Raw genomic sequence first — 6,881 nt, 5'->3', positions numbered from 1 at the left:
TAATTTAATCCCATTTCTCAACCATCCAGAGACAATAAACCGTCATGCATTGTACACGTGCGCATGACTATGTTTACGTGTACACGTGAGGAGAAAAGGGGGAGACGTTAACCAAGGACAGATGCTTTGTCGGTATCGAAAGAAAAGAAAGCGCGTGCCACCGTCGAACAACTAAAAATACACCCCCGCTATAAAAGTCACTTTAAAGCGATCTAAGGCGTTCCCTTCCTAATCCTTAACCAGTAACGTTTCATGTAACGAGTAACAGTCATTAATTTACAATTGGTAGACGGTGTTCCATCTACAGCTGCTGCTAATCTGTCCTTGAAAAGGAAGAACTACCAGATTTCGAATTTTAAAAAAAATTTCTTTTTCTATTATTATCCATCGTTTCGTAAATTATCACTAAAGAAAACTTGAGAGAAAGAATTCTTGATTAATCGTTAATTCATCTTGGAATTCATCCTGTGAAATGATTGCCAGATTCTAAATAATAAATTGTAATTAAAAGTCAACTTTACCACCTTTCCTCTTTTGCAGAAGGATCCCTATTCCATAAAAAGCCTTCGCCGGATCACGGAAAGAACCCTGAAAGAAAGAGACAAGCGCGTGCCGTTGACACATTGTCTCCCTATTTTTCCATCTCCACGTGCTATCTATCCTACGTCTACGTCGGTTTACATATTTTTAACCACTTTTTTCCTTCGAATCCGGCTCTCTTTTCCATCCGTCTCTTTCGCTCCTTGTATAACGCACGCGCACACGCTGCACCCCAAAAACTGGATATTTCTGGTAGGAAAAAAGAGCGAAAAAAGCGCGGATTCGTTACACGCGCGAGGGTCGTTCCACGAAGCGTGCAAACGGCGCTTGAAAATCTAGAAAAAGAGAGAGAGAGAGAGAGAAAGAGGTGGAGAGAGAGGATGGATTATCGAGCGAAGAATCGAAAGTTGGAAAAAGGGAAAAACCACGCATCTGCGTGTATGGGTGATGGTTTGGAGGAGACGAGGATGTGGGGAACTGTTTTCTGAAAAAAAAAAAAAAAGTGAAAATTTAACAGGGAGGGCGCAGGAAGAGCGGAATAGGGTGTTGGAGAGAATCGAGCCACGGCGCTCTTTTATTTTTATGTTGGGCGCGTGCGGGAACAATGATGGAATACATATATATATATCCACTACTCTCGAATCCTTTCATCGATTCGTTGCTCGCGTATAAAAACGCGTGAATGATATACGTACTCCTTCACGCTGGTAATCGCACCGATGAGACGGTTTACCTCCTTTTTGTCACCGTTTCAGACCTTCTTCGAGGCATTGGGTTATGTTATGAGGGATAGAGGAGGAAATTTTCTGTCTATTTTTTTGAACGAATTTTTGGAATGATCATTCGTTTGATTTTTTATAAAAGATAATTCGTAAAGATAAATTATAGTATATAAATTTCAGTATTTCCGTGTTCTTGCCTCGAAAAAATTCCGTTCAAGGGAAAAAGCGGTCATCAATGTTTAAATCGATCTAGTTAATATCGAGGACATTAACGTGAAACGATGTTAATCGAGAATGTTATTACCTTAACGACGTTATAAGTAAGCAATCGAAGAACATAAACAGCACTCGATCAATCTTACATAAAATGAAACGCGTCTAGCGTAAGAATGTATCATATATATTCAATACATAGTTCAATTGAACTTAAATTGACTGAGGTTTCGCATTGACTGCAATTTCTAATTGTCAAAACATTGAAAATTTTAAAAGAAGAAAAAAGAAAATATACAAAAATTGAATTTAAATCGAAAATGAATAAATGAATAATAAATATTCGTTGAAAAAGTTTACACGAAAAGGTAATAATATGCTAATTTACAGGTTCTAAGTTACGTGACTGCTACTAATTCTTATTGATCACCTTTCCACCGTCCGTTTCTACGAGCCATAAAAATGTAACGATGTTCTTCGCACGTTCGTACGTTATCGAAACCTGTTAGATATCTCGATATATGGCAGACAGGTAGAAAGGTGCACGAAAGAATCTTCAGGTGCAACCTGGAATCAGATCGACAAAGAATTAATTCTCGAGAACACGCGTGTATAACTGTCGTAAGAATCACGTGACACGTATAATACATGAAAATCGAGAACCGGCTTTCGCTTCTACAGTTACATTACTTTTTCGTATATAAAATGTCGGCTATGCTTTCTATGACGGTTAAAACGTGTGATCGTTCCGCCTTAATTAATTGTACTTTAACACTTTATGCATCTTTGCGTAACTGCAAGATCTAGTATTCCTTTTATCATTTTCTTCTCGAGGAAAAATAAATTATATCTAATACTAGAATCTCCAATAAATGTTTCAAATATTTTATTTAATATCTTGAAAAATAAATAAAAAAGAGACAAAATATTTTAATTAAACAAAAAGTTTATTCTATTGAACATATATAATTTTCGTTCTTGAAAATAATATTTTTTTTAAATTTACGTTTTTTATGACAGCTGTGTTGTAATTAATTAGCCCTGCCTGTTCAAACGACATCGAAGCTAGATGGGAATCGATCCAGATTTCAGCCAATAAAGGAGCAGATTGATGCACGGCAGAATGGCCGTGTTGTGACAGCGGCACGAATTAACAGCGGCCTTTTTCTTCGAATAAAGGGGTGAACGGACGTGGCTAAACCACGAGAGACCCTTCTAGGGATAGGGTTGTGCAAGGGTTGAATCACAGTGATGGCGGTGTTGCTTTTCAAAATGGTGGTATACGTTACGTGATCATTGTTCGCGATAATATATTGAAATAAACCTTGATAATGATCTGTTGATAATATTTAATGTTAAAGACAAATTAAATTTCGTAATCTGTTGAAGAATAATTATAAAAATTGCGATAAAATAAACTCGCTTAAACATTTATCCAATTAAAATATTTGTATAATCTAATCAAGAATAATTGCGTTTTTAATTATAAAAAAAAAATCGCATAATTGAGAATTAAGAAACAGCTCGTGGATGAGTTTTAAAATTGTTTGAGAGGAAAATTTCGAAAAATATTCCTGATTAATATTCCCGCCATAGTTCCCTCCATTTCCTGCCTTCTCCAATCTTTATGAACAATAGCTTCGTCAATCTACTTCTGAACATGAATATTCCTCGTAGGAAGCCGTGACTTGTTTCCTGCCCACCAGAGAAATACCTATATCCGTTGGTGGGCCGAGGCATAAATTTCAAAACGTCCCGAAATATCAATGCACAGATCCCGTAACTCACCGGAAACGTCATCTCCGCGCAGGAAAGGTGCGAAGCTGGCTGCCTAATGAGTCCTCGGCCTGTTTAAAATGCTCTCGACGAACATCGCCCAATCTTTCGCGACATCGTTTTGTTTTTAGACGTTTTGTTCTCCGTTATAACGGTATTCCCTCCCAAGGACACGCGAAATTTATGCACCTTTGAAATTATCATCTTTAGAAAGATTAACAACCGTGGTATCGGAAGAGCGATAATCAATTCGTCAATTTCTATATATATCTTCTTTGGAAAAAATAACAGTTCGTTGGCAATATTAATCAAAAATGTAATTGACGGGGTAAAAAAAAAATAATAACGTGGAATCTAATTAAGTATTTTATTCTAAAAGAGCCTTCTTGCTTGTTCAAGTGCAATTTTTCTACAAATAAATTATATAACGTAGTTGAAAAAATTATTGCTGCATTTTTTACATTTAATCACAATTCAATTATTTTGATCAAATCTTTCTTATAAATCGATTCTGAAATATCGATTAATACTAAATATTCTATTTTATACCAATTGATCGTCGACAAGTTTGATTTAAAATAATCAAAATTCTAAATCGAAATAAAAATTGCCCTAAAAATTTTCGAGCAACGATATTCTCATTTTCCAAACACGGTCTAATTATATCTAAATACATTCAATCATTGGATCATTTACATAAACAATTAAGCGGTCAAACCCGGAACGCGACTCATCCATTTACGCACCGGTTTCCGATCTTTCGGATAACATAGGATCACGAATCGGGTCACGAGCCTTCGATATCGGCGCACAATGTTCCCACATAAATCACGGATCATGTGTCGTTACGCGTAGATTCGTGCATATCGAGCAAGCGTGAGCGATAAGTTTATCTGTAGGGCGACATAACTCGGTGTCTCGCATGCCCGGTCGAAATCAGACGCAACAATGGCGGTGGACAGACGGCCATTGAGCTTGGACAATGAGCAACGTTAGCGGCGACGCCAACCAACCCCCGATCATACAGGCTGCCAACCTCTCTCTCTCTCTCTATCAATCTATCCATCGAACAGCCCCCTTCAGGCTTGCCGTCTATGGTCAGAGAAAGGAGGGGTCCTCCGTGTGCAGATTGCACAACCGTCCAACGCCAGCTGGCCAACCCCTTGACCCCGACAGGGTGGACGTCCGAGTCGTAAAGGGCCTATAATACGTAACCAGGTCCGATCTGACCCGAAAAAGAGGGTTGAAGAAGAAAAGGTGTCCATCCAGCCGTTACTTTTGCCACTGACCGTACGTGCGCTGCCATTAAATCGCGTTGGAACACGCGAAAGAAGTTAGGGAAGGAAGAAGAAGGGTGGAAGAAAGAGAAGAACTCGTGAAACGAGTTGGCGAGTGAAAAGAAGGGTGAGTTTGGCATCTGGTGAGTGTCGTTCGGGGTATATAGTATACGGTGTTTCGATTATATCGCGTATTTCCTTCGATACAATTTAGAGAAAATTTAAATTTCTTCGGATCTTTCTTCTTTTGCATTGAAATTATTCGTAACAAATGCGTAAAGTTAAATTTTTTAACCGTTAAAATTGAATTTTACAGTAAATTGTTATTTCGAATCGACGAAATTGTATTTCTTTTGAATAATAATAAGCAGAAGAGAGTGATGAGGAGAATGATCGTGTGTTCTTAGTCGTGGTGGAAGCAAATGGTTGAAGCACCAGATAAAACAAGTAACCACAATGGCGGTCATTTAGGTATGAAACCTGCCAGAATGAGTCAGAGCAGCTGTACGCTCCTCTCTCCATGTTCTAAAGTTTTAACGTTAGATATCTTTCCGCTTCTGTATTCCACAGCTTTCCCTCGCCTGTGTTATTTGAAGGAATTGTTCTGCTTATCTACGCTCGGCGGAAACAACTTTTCTGCCACGAGCCATTTCATTCCCTCTTCCGTTCTTTTTTCTCTCCCTCTTTCTCTCCTCCGAAGATGGAAAACGATCTTTATCTTTTTCAGAAATCCAATATTTTTGCATAGATTTCTAAATATTGTTTCTGCATTTTTTAAAGAGTAACTCGAGTAATCAACCCGAAATTCATTAATAAATTTTATGTTCAATTATTCACAAATATAAATTGAAAACTCAAATCAAAATTATTTAAAAATCGCGTTTTTCGTACAATTAACGTAAAAATTATGTGCGAGATGATCAAAATTAACGAGCCAATCAAATTCTTTCTTTATCCCCCTTTCTTGAACCCCGTCGAAATAGCCATAATGATAATTTTTGTCACGACGGAAAAAATTTTACTGCCCCAACCCCTCCTCTCAAAAAAACAAAAGTCTTAACCATAAAAGAAAGAAGAAAAAGAAAAAAAAAAAACAATTTCAGCAGCAGGTACTTTACGATGTACAATTTCGGCGCGTCTCCATCAGCTCTCCCACTCCTTTTCCTTCTTCCTTCCTCTCCTCTCCTCTCTCAACTCGACTTTTTTACGAGAGCCTCGTGGCGGACCCCTTTCGGCCTACCTGAACGCGTGCGTGGCACGTTTTCTGGCTTTTTGGCCCGTCCTCTCTCTCCCTCCTTACTTTTCTTTTTTTTTTTCCTTTCTTTTTTAAGGCCCGCTACCTGGAGATCACAGGAGATGAATTAATACGTCGTGTAATGGATTAAAGCCAAAGGGCTGCCCCACGTTTTTTTTCACGCAACCCTCTCTCATCGTCGTGATCGGATATATACCTGCTCACAGTGGGACGTTAGGTTAGACACCATACGAGAAACAGCGTAATTTTCGCCCGTGGGAGAAAAAAAAAGAAATCCATCCACGAAAACCTATTCGCTCGTGGAGATGGGATGGAAGAGGGGGTCGATAGAAGGGTTGTACCCTATCGATCGATCTTTCTTTCTTTCTTTCTTTTTTTTTTCCTTTATTTTTTACCCTCCTTTTTCTCTCCGTGCTCACACCCCGAAAACGCAGTAATTGAAAAGCGATATATCGTTGCACGCGCGATGAAAATCGATGTTTTATGAAGTGGCTCGAAATCGTGGAACCGTAAAGGCAGAACGGCCAGAGCGAGCGACACTGACAGGTTGGGAAAAAAAAAAGAATGCTATAAAAACTCCGTCGGCGGTGTTTACGACGGAGTGAGGCCGTCTAGTATACGACGAAATAAAGAGGTGAGGTGGGTTATTAACGCGTTTAGCTTAGATGCTTCCGTCGATCGGGAGCTGGGGTTAATTAAAGCAATGGATTAGATTGATGGGAATTCGAAGGTCTCGACTCGTGATGGGATAACTCGGGTCTGCAAATTGATATAAATATGATTACTTTTAACACTACGGATATATTTCTCGAATGTATTTCTTGGATCTTATATACTTTTATATATTCTTTTCTATTAGTATATTTTTTAATCAATCGCACGATTTGCAAGAAAAGAAATAAATAAATAAATTATTCCAAGTGTATCTATTCTCCTTCGACCCACAATTACGATTATATCTCGTGGATATTTTTTTCGTCTCGTCTCGGGTTAAATTCACCTGTCTCGAAGGGGTGCTAATCCTTGCCTGGTCTCTCTAACCCTCTCCAGCCATCTCTATTTCGATGCATGCGTGCGTGTGCACGACACCTGTTACGG

Source organism: Apis cerana, linkage group LG6 (assembly GCF_029169275.1).
Source record: "Apis cerana isolate GH-2021 linkage group LG6, AcerK_1.0, whole genome shotgun sequence".
NCBI classification, from domain to species: Eukaryota; Metazoa; Arthropoda; class Insecta; order Hymenoptera; family Apidae; genus Apis; species Apis cerana.
This window is presented reverse-complemented; position numbering follows the sequence as displayed.